We start from the raw sequence: 11,475 nt of genomic DNA on the forward strand, positions 1-11,475 counted from the left end.
CTTTGTTTTTGACCCAGGAAGTTCATGTCTTCTTCCAACATCCAGGAAACTGGAGGACTAACCTGATAGCTTGAAAGTAGGTTAAAATCATACACCCTTCACAATTCTTGACTCTTCTAACAAGAGTTAGTGCACTGTTAGGATGAGAACTCTCCTTAACCACAGTAAAAAGGGAATTTTGATTTCACAGGCAAAACAAATAGGTATGTATGATAGCTAAATATTAATGCATGCCTTCCACTCACATGCACTTATCTCTGATGACTTGTTATATTAAACATCCCCTAGACTTACCAGAAGACATGATTAATATCAGCTTCACCCAGACTCATTAATAGTACGCCCTGAGTATCTTTAGCAAATGTAACGCCACCATAAACACCAGCCATGGGGACTGGCTACACACTTTTGAAAGGAGCTTTCCCAGGAGGGAGCTAGTCCCGTTCTCATGGAACAGATCAGAGTTCCTCCAGGAAAAGATGGTACTTCAAAAAATGAAAGCTGAGACATTGAAAAATTCCTACTAAATCCAATAACCCTCAACTAGGAAACAATAAAATACCTACAAGCCATAAAATGGACTTATAAAATGGACAATTAATACCATGCTAGCCACACCTAAGAACATCCTGTAATTTTAAAAAACATATCAATTACTTTCCATGTAAAGTGTTAATCCTTTTCTAAGAATGAAAAAAATTAGAAAAGGGAAAAAGAAACATGGTAGAATCCAGCCATCTCCAAAAGTAACAGATTTGTGATACTGACTCAAACTTGTGTTAGATAAATTTGATCTGCACAGAACACTTAGGATGTATATATATTTAGTATTTCGCTGTTAATGACAATCCAGAGGTAGCTTAGGAGAGAAATTTGTTTTCAGTATCTATGCTTTGTCTTTCATGCTAATACAATTCAAGATTGTTCTAAAGATGTATAATTAGATTAAATCAGATATTTATAAGACATTGTTCTCAATTATTCCAATGTATGTTTCCTCTGTAAGCTAAGAAAAAAGCAGGATTAACAACTTCCAGTTTGTACTTTTAAAAAATAAGCATTTGAAATGTTTAAAAATTCCTTAAATTATCTTTCTCATATTTGCATGTGGGGACACAAATATTTACCCTTCCTTTCTATCTCTTTAAATAGGTTCAGATTTGCTTTCTATATTTATAAAGTTTTGCATGTCACAAGGGACTTAAAGTACGGGGAAAGGGGAACTTCTATGGTTTCTCACTCTAGAATCAGCCCTAGGCAACAGAGAGCAAAGCTGCTATATTGGTTCTCATGTGTCCTTTGTCTCTTGCTCTTTCTAACATCCTCCTTCTCAAAACTGAGCCCAGAGGACATGTGATTTGCCAAGGCCACATAGACAGGACAAAGCAGAAATCAAAATAAGAACATTTGACTCCATATGCCACGCTCTGGTTTACTTAACCCTAGCTGATTGTGGTCTGTATACATGAATGCATTCTTGATTGACCACGTATTCCTTACAGAGAATTAGTGAATTCTTCTGACTGTGACTAACTAGAGGCATAGTCTGTTAGCTGTCATAATCCTGGATAACTCCTTTTCTTCTTTTCTGGGGAAGGATCCTAGACATATGTTGTCTGTTTCTTGGGCATCTCGATAGGCCTTAAGGTCAGCACAGAATTTCTCAGACTTCTGCAATTTCCTTGAGTCTGATTACTGTGACAGTTCCCTGCTCCTATAGCTGCTTCTATAGACTCAATCCTTGTAACAGTGCCTTCTCCCCTTCTCCCTATGTGTAGACCTTATCATCCTTGGTAAGGCTTGCTTTCTTTCAAGTGTCCGTCTTCATGCTACTTCTACATTCATGTTAGCTTTTAAGATGTATTTCAAGTTTCTGAACTTTATTTTTTAATAGATTTATTTTATTTATTTATTTATTGGCTGCATTGGGTCTTCCGTGGATGTGTGCGGGCTTTCTCTAGTTGCCAAGGGCTTCTCTTTTTGCGGAGCACAGGCTCCAGGCGTGCAGGCTTCAGTAGTTGTGGCACACGGGCTTCAGTAGTTGTGGTGCACGGGCTTAGTTGCTCCGCGGCATATGGGATCTACCCGGATCAGGGCTCAAACCCATGTCCCCTGCATTGGCAGGCAGATTCTTAACTACTGCACCACCAGGAAAGCTTCTGAACTTTAGACGGTAATTCTCAGATTTGTTCTTTTGGGCTGCACCCTGCAGGCCTACAAGCCTTGTAATTGCCCAGCCTCAAGACTGAAGAAAGAGCCCCAGACAGTGACAGAGACATCAATGGTTTATTGGATGGGGGAGCTTACGTTCAAAGCAAGGTCCTGGGGTGACACCCCACTGTGTACGGCAGACAGCAGGCAGGACACAGCAGCAGTCTTCCCTGGGTAAGTGGTGTGTCGGGGGGAGGAGGTTATCGATTACAGGGAAAATTGATGTCAGGTTGGCTCATCAGTTACCAGGGAAACCAGTGGAGGGGCACGCCCCTCATAGCCCCTCAGGTTAGACTTTCATGGGGCAGATGTTTCCCCTTGATAAACTAGGAGGTGGAGCCATTCTGGCCTAAGGATTAGAATAATCACTAGCTGGGGCAAGAGGCAAGCATGTAGACAGTTACTGACTAGGCTCTGTGATTAAGAGGAAGGTCAGTCAGGCGAGTAGGCTGTAGGTGAGGCAGGGGACTGGTCAAGCAGGGGATGTACGGAGAGCAAGAGAACAGCCATCTTGGGTGACATGATTATACACGTTCATGAGCAGAACACTTGAAAATCTTATTCTTAAAGAAATAAACTAAGGAATCAAAATGACAAGCCAGGAATTCAAGAGCGAAGAGCAACCTCTAAGCAAATAAGCGAGAGTAGGGTCCTAGGTGAGTACCTGAGGCAGGACTTGTCATTTTGCTCTTAAAATATTTTTGAAACATTCATAACAAACAGTAAAGTACATAAAATAACATACTGAATACCTGGGTGCCCACCTCCCTGAATTTTCCAAAACTAATGGAAGCATCAATTTACAGGTTTAAGAACTATTATAAAGTCCGAATAGAATAAATATAAGTAAACAAAAATTAAAGCATACACTTAGACACATCAGATAATATTGTGAAAAAGAATCATTTCTAACTCAAAGCAACCAGAGAGAAAAGAAACATTACCTTCAAAGCTGCAATACTGATAGTTGACTTCTCAACAGAAATGTTAGAAACCAGATGACAATAGAAAGATATCTCTATAAGTGCTGAAAAAAAATTACCTGCCAACCTAGAAATCCATATCCAGGAAAAATATTCTTCAAAAGTGAAAGCAAAATAAAGCCATTTTCCAGAAAACCAGGAATGGAGAGATTTGTCACCAGCACACCTGCCTTTAAAAAAGGAAAATAATTCCTGATGGGTGTACAAAGATGCAGGAAAGAATGAACTGCACTAGAAAGAGTAAGTATATATGAATATTATCTGCATCAAGCAATATCTTACGTGGTTTAAAATATAGAGAGAGGGCTTCCCTGGTGGCACAGTGGTTGAGAGTCCGCCTGCCGATGCAGGGGACACGGGTTCGTGCTTCTACCCATTGCTTGTGACCAGGCTAACACTTAGTGGAGCTCTGGTCTACAAAAGATGCTCCATAAATGTTTGGAGTTGGCTGAATGGCCTTGCGACCCCAGCACTCTCCAAGGATGTATGCATTTCCTTTGGCAAAGCTTTCCCACTCCTGGATTCATTGACCCAATTGTTTCAGAATCCACCTGCCAGGACAGGAATAAAGACGCAGATGTAGAGAATGGACTTGAGGACATGGGGAGGGGGAAGGGTAAGCTGGGACGAAGTGAGAGAGTGGCATGGACTTATATACACTACCGAACGTAAAACAGCTAGTGGGAAGCAGCCACATAGCACAGGGAGATTAGCTTGGTACTATGTGACCCCGTAGAGGGGTGGGATAGGGATGGTGGGAGGGAGACTCAAGGGGGAGGAGATATGGGGATATATGTAAATGTATAGCTGATTCACTACGTTATAAAGCAGAAACTAACACACCATTGTAAAGCAATTATACTCCAATAAAGATGTTAAAAAAAAAAATCCGCCTGCTAACGCAGGGGACACGAGTTCAAGCCCCGGTCAGGGAAGATCCCACATGCTGTGAAGCAACTAAGCCCACGCGCCACAACTATTGAGCCTGTGCTCTAGAGCCCACGAGCCACAACTACTGAAGCCCGCGTGCCCTAGAGCCCGTGCTCCGCAACAAGAGAAGCCACAGCAATGAGAAGCCCGCGCACCACAACAAAGAGTAGCCCCCACTCGCTGCAACTAGAGAAAGCCCACGCGCAGCAACGAAGACCCAACGCGGCAAAAATAAATAAATAAAATTTAAAAGTTTAAAAATTTTTAAAAATTAAAAATATAGAGAATTAAAATACATGACAACAATAGCACAAGAGTCAGGAGAAGGAGCTAAAAGGAATTTAAGTGTTTTATTTAAAGTAAATGTGCTGGAGGGGAGGGATAAACTGGGATATTGGGATTGACATATACACACTACTATATATAAAATAGATAACTAATAAGAACCTGCTGTATAGCACAGGGAACTCTGCTCAATACTCTGTAATGGCCTATATGGGAAAAGAATCTAAAAAAAAAAAGTGCATGTATGTATATGTATAACTGATCTACTTTGCTGTATACCTGAAACCAACACAACATTGTAAATCAACTATTCTCCAATAAAATTTTTTAAAGAGTAATAAAATAAATGTATTAATACATATTTCAAGGAATATCAGAAAATAAATTACTTATAAAAAATTATTGAACATATCTTCACAATAAATTAATGAAAGTCATCAAGATCAAAATTATATATATCTAATAAAATTAATCTATTTTATAATAAATTATTTAAAACATGAGTAAATCTATATGCTGTTTCTCATGCTTAGTTTATAATAATGCAATGCAAGATGTAGTTAAAATAATGAGTTTTGAAAGCAAGAAGTAGTGTAAATGACATGATTTTCTTTCAGTAAATATGTACATGTATTGTACTCTAGTGCCTGGCTTTTGGAAAATAGTTTTTAAATTTTGTATAAAATTCAAAATAATTCCATATACATTATTAGGCAACTCTGTATTTAGTAGAAAAGAAAAGCATCTTGGAGCAACCAAAGCAGTTTAGGTTGATGACATTGATCCTGGCCATTGAAATGTAAAGAAGGAGTATGCCTTTTTTTCTTCTTGAAGAGTGGAAGAAGGGCAATTATGAAAGAGAGGATGGGAAAGTTGCCAGAGAGTTGCCAGGCAATGTGTGTGGGGGGGGGGTAGTATACATGGGAGTTGAAGGTTCTCTTAACTATCAGTACTCCAGTACCCTGGCAAAATCGTCATATAACCACAAGGAGATGCATACCCCAGTTTGAAGACCATTGCTCTGGGGCATATATGGGGTTGGTCAAAATGTGCCTTCAGTTTCTAAGTAAAAATAAAAGACACATTTTTCATTTTCACCAAGAACTTTATTGAACAACATATTCACCGTTTTGTTCCACTACCTTCTGCCATTTTTCAGGCAACTTCATAATTCCATCTTCCCAAAACTTTTTATCTTTCTGAGCAAAGAACTGTTCTAGGTGACTTTTACAGTCTTCCAGGGAATTGAAATTTTTTCCATTAAGAGAATTTTGTAAAGATTGAAATAAATGGAAATATGAATGAAGGTGCCATGTCTGTTGAATACCATGGATGAATCAGAACTTCCCAGCCAAGCTCTAACAGTTTTTGCCTGGCTATCAAAGAAACATGAGGTCTTGTGCTATCCTGATGGATGATTATGCGTTTTCTGTTGACTAATTCTGGACGCTTTTCGTAGAGTGCTGCTTTTAGTTGGTCTAATTGGGAGCAGTACTTGTTGGAATTAATCGTTTGCTTTTCCGGAAGGAGCTCATAATAGAGGACTCCCTTCCAATCCCACCATATACACAACATCACCTTCTTTGGATGAAGACCAGCCTTTGGTGTGGTTGGTGGTGGTTCATTTCACATGCCCCACGATCTCTTCCATTCCACATTATTGTACAGTATCCACTTTTCATTGCCCGTCACAATTTGTTTTAAAAACGGAACATTTTCATTACGTTTAAGTAGACAATCGCATGTGGAAATACCGTCAGGAAGGTTTTCTTCACTTAACTTATGTGAAACCCAAATATCAAAGCGATTAACATAACCAGGCTGGTGCAAATTATTTTCAACACTTGATTTGGATATTTTGAGTGGGTCAACTATCTCCCACGTGGTATAATGTTGCTTGTTCTCAATTAATGTCTCAATTTGATCACAGTCAACTTCAACTGGTCTACCTGACCATGGAGCATCATCCAGCGAGAAATCTCCAGCACGAAATTTGGCAAACCACTTTTGACACATTCAATCAGTCACAGCACCTTCTCCATACACTGCACAAATCTTTTTTTGTGTTTCAGTTGCGTTTTTACCTTTCTTGAAATAATAAAGCATAATATGCCAAAAATGTTGCTTTTTTCTTCCATCTTCAATATTTAAATGGCTATACAAAAATTCACCAATTTTGATGTCTTTTTTTAAATGCACGCTGATATGACAGCTGTCACATACAATCTAACAAAATTGTTTCAAATGAAGTTAAAGACAACTAAGTGCTACTAGAGCCATGTTATGGACAAAACCGAATGAAACTTTTGGCCAACCCAATACTAAGAGAGGAATTACTGAGTCCCAAGCTGTGCACATTTTCAACTTCACCAGATATTGACAAACTGCTTCTAAAGCAGTTGAATCAGTTTATAATCCCACAGCAGTAGGTTTGATATAGTACTTCAACGTCATTTTGATTTTTTTCATTGGCACTGTATTTTTTTGTTCACTTTGTCTTTCCCTGACTATTAAAAAGGTTGAGTATCTTTTCATGTGTTTATTGGCCATTTAAGTTTCTTATGTGAATATGCTTTTTCTTATCAATAAGATATATTTCCACATTCTGAATATTTATGCTTTGTCATTTATATGCACTGCAGATAGCGTCTCCCAGTCCACAGGCAGATTAATTAAACATTTGGGTGTCTCAGTTTCCTTATATGAAAAAATGAGAATAATACCTTCCTCAAAAGATGCTAGGTCATCTGATTCTCAAAACAACTCTATGAGGTGAATAACATAATTAATCCCATTTTTCATATGAGAAATCTTTTCTCAGTTATGCCAAATTGTTTACCATAGAGGTTGTACCAATGTTTATTCTGTCATCAGAATATACATGTCCTTGTTGCTCCACCTGAAATAATCAGACTTTTAAATTTTTCCCAATATGGTAAATGTGAAGAAGAATCTCTGTGCTTTTTATTTTGCACTTCCCTGGTAACTAATGAAGTTGAACACCTTTCCATATGTCTCTTCATTATTTTTTGGTTCCTCTTCTCTAAAACACCTGTACATGGCTTTTGCCCCTCTTTACATTGGGTTGTCTCTTTCCTATTAATTCTTAGGTTCTCTTTATATAGTCTGGATACATGTGGCAAGTAGTTTCTCCCAGTTTGTGGCTTCTCACTCTTTTTTAAAAACTTGAAATATAGTTGACCTTTAATATTATGGTAGTTTCAGGTGTGCTACATAGTGACTTGACATTTGTGTATATTATGAAATGATGACCATGATTAAGTCTAGTAACAATCTGTCCCCATACAAAGTTATTACAATAATATTGACCACATTCCTTATTCTGTATATTACATCCCCGTGGCATATTTATTTTATAACTGGAAGTTTGCACCTCTTAATCCCCTTCACCGTGGTCTCTCTTTTTGTTCTCTTTATGCTGACAAGATGAGAACAAGTTCTTAATTTTAATATAATTTACTTTGTTTACCCTTTCCTTTTTGGTTATGCTTTTCTTAAGTTTATTACTTTCCTTTCATTTAAACCTTTCCATATCATTCTTGTATAGGTGTACCTTGTAAGAAGCATAATCAAATCTGATAGCTTCTTGTCTTTCTATATGTGAATTTACTTACATTTGTTGTTTTCAGTGATAAACTTATTTTTACCATCTTTTTTTTTATTCACTGCTTGCAATCCTCTTTATCAGTTTTTGCCCCCTTCTTTCTTGTGTTCAGTGGATTGATAAATTTTCAGAGACTCACTACAACTTTAGAATCTATGGATTATATATCTATCTATTTGTTTAGGCTGTTTTAAATATTTAGCATATATACTTAACTATAAATTTTTAATACACTAAAATTATTCCATATTTGTATGCTGTTAAGGACTTTAGCAATATATGAACAAAATTGGCAAAATATTGATTGCTGCTAAAGCTGGGTGATGCATAAACTGTTTTAAAGGCCCTCACATACGTAACTACACATTAAGCGCACGTGCGCGCGCACACACACACACACATACACACACACAAATAGTCTTATTATTAAGGAGAGTTTTTATCTTTTTTATAAAAACATGCAAAAACTTGTTTTGTGGGGGATTTTTCAGTCACATAAACACATTTCCAGATATATTTTATCTGTTCCTGTTCTCACTGCTTTTGGGTTGGTTGGTTGTTTTTGAATGCCATGCTTTTCCTCTGGGTTTGGTTTTCTTCTGGATGGAAAATATGCTTAATAGTGTTTTCAATGAGAATCTATGGCAAATTTTATTCTCCTTTTTTTTTGAGGGGTAGTTTAACTGGGTATAAAATTCTACGTTGATGGTTATTTTTCCTCAACAATTTCATAATTTTGCTCGTTTGTCTTCTGACATCTATCATTATTGATTAGAAAACAACTGTTCATTTAATTACCATTCCTTTGTAGATAATAAGTCTTTTTTCTCTGGCTGCTTTAAAAATTTTCTCTTTATCTGTGATGCAGTGTCACCACAATCTGCCTTCTGTGTGAATTTATTTCTATATATACTGCTGGGTATTTGGAATGCACTTTTGTTTGAGAATATACATCTTCCTTCAATTCTAGAAAATTTTAAATTATTATTATCTCATCAAATATTGCTTCTCCACAATTCCCTCCATTCTTTTCTTCTAGAACTCCTTTTAGATATGCCTGAAATCTCCAAAATATTTCCTTCACATCTTTAACTAATTGTTCATATTTTTCTTTATATTGGATGCTGGGTGAATTCCTCAGCACACTTTTTCAATTTACTAGTTCTTTAATATTTTCTGATATAGAGTTGTCCCAGCTTTCAATAGCTATTTTTATTTCTGCTTCTTTTGATTCTTTTATGGATATTAGTCCTTGTTTATCCTTTTGAAAAAGTGACATTTAAGTTGAGAAACTAGAAACCACATGAAGTGGCAGGTGTAGAACATTCTAGGCAGAAAAAACAGCTTTGGGACCTGATTTCCTTCCCCCGAAACTCTGTCTGCTCCTCAACTAGCATTTATTTTCAACTTGACCTATCACATAAGCATAGCTGATGATAACTCAGCATGTTGACTAAATCTCGTGGCTTTTGGTGCTGTAACCATTCACTTATTACTTAAGTTTGGGGTGTAAACAATATGATGTACAGAACTTCTGTGTTGCTGACCGGGTCTTGGTCTCATTGAGTAAGTGTACTTTCTCTGACATACAGAAGCTTTACTTCCAGTAGGTCAGTTGAGCCATCTTGTATCCCAGGAATAAATGTGGCCAAGAGCTGACTGAGCAACAGACTGCATGGTTTTAGTTGGAGTAAGTAACAAAATGCAAATTTAAGTTAATCATGTGCTTTATGGAAAACAATAAAATAATCCTATAAATATGAACAAAACAGTTAAATGTCATCGCTTAGCACCATCTTGATTATATATAAAAGTACAAACTTGGGCATTAAAAGCATGTGGCAATATTCACTTTCAAAGGTGTCATATACATGATTCAAATCTTCCAAACTATGCTTAGAATAATAGTTTTTAGAATATGATTTAATTTACAACAACAAAAAAAATTTAATCCTGGTTGGAATCTGAATATCCCCAGTTGTAAAACTATTGCTCCCACTCCCTAAATTCTGGGTGGTATTTTGGGTGGTGATGGAGATAGATAACCCTGATATTCTTTTGCTCGTGTCATAACACCTTTGATGATACAGTCATATGTCTCTTCTCTCCGTCTTCCCTTCCTCCTTCTGGCCAAGTACCATTCTTGCAGCTGCCTGTTTTGAACCAATCTAATATTGTACTTTTGACAGGAAAACTAACATATTCACGTCTCTTGCATTATCTGATGCAGTGAGCTTGCCCCTCATCCTCTTGTGAGACTGTCACCTCTCTAGCTCAGGGTTCTGATACACAGGTAGGTAAGGCAAGCTTCTCAGCACAACCACGCAGCTGTCTACACACAGCACAGCGCAGGGAGTCCGCTAGCTGTGTGCTTACCATCAGCCAACCACGGCGTCACACTGAATGTTTTCCTTTTTATACACTTAACAGTGTTGCCTTTATCTAGCATTTACCATCCTCATTTCTCACAGCACCTCTAAAGCAAGAAATAGTTAGATCAAAAAAGGCTGACTATTGTACATTGAGTTTTAGATTTTTAATTCTCTCCTGAAATTCCCTGACAAAGTATAAGTGACATTAAGTTTTTCACATTGCAGAAGAAGAACAATCATAGTTTGGGGCTTGGCTAATTCCCTAAGTCTTCTTTTTGAATAAGGTAATTCAAATACAGAAGTCATCCTCATGAAAAGAGAAAGCTCTCTCCAATTTCTCCTCAGGAGGAGGTAAGTGCCTTGAACGTGCTGTTCACTTCCTTCAATAGTACAATGGCCAATGTAAGTGGAAATATTTTTCAACACAGAACCTGCTGTTTCCAATTCAACATTCTATTTCAATTCACTACCAAAGGCCCATACAGAAAGAAGGTTTAGTGCCAAGGAAATCTATGGCCTCATGAGCCATAGATTTGCTCTCATGCGCAAATCAGTCAACATGAAAGCAAATTCACATTTTAAAATAGTTCTTCCAGGGAATTCCCCGGCAGTCCAGTGGTTAGGACTCAGCACTCTCACTGCTGGGGCCCCGGGTTCAATCCCTGGTCAGGGAACTAAAATCCCATAAGCTGTGTGACGTGGCCAAAAAAATATATAGTTCTTCCATTGGTTTAGAAGCTAAGTATAGATCTGGATAATTTCAAGAAAATTAATTTTTAAAATAGGTTCAGCGTGTTAAGATAGGATGAAAGTTGTCATTAGCAAACTTTCCATGACTTTTGAGTTTTCCCATGCCAGGCCTACAAGGGCTGGCATGATGTGGTCCCTGCCATCATCTCCAACCACAACCCATGCCTTATGCCACTTGTCAATTTTGTTCTAGTTGTGCCAATCTTCTGTTAGCAGCTAGAAATGCCAAACTCTTTCCCATCTCTGGGCTTTTGCCCTTTTTTTTTCGGTATGCGGGCCTCTCACTGTTGTGGCCTCTCCCATTGCGGAGCACAGGCTC

The sequence above is a fragment of the Physeter macrocephalus genome, chromosome 12, assembly GCF_002837175.3.
Source record: "Physeter macrocephalus isolate SW-GA chromosome 12, ASM283717v5, whole genome shotgun sequence".
NCBI lineage: Eukaryota > Metazoa > Chordata > Mammalia > Artiodactyla > Physeteridae > Physeter > Physeter macrocephalus.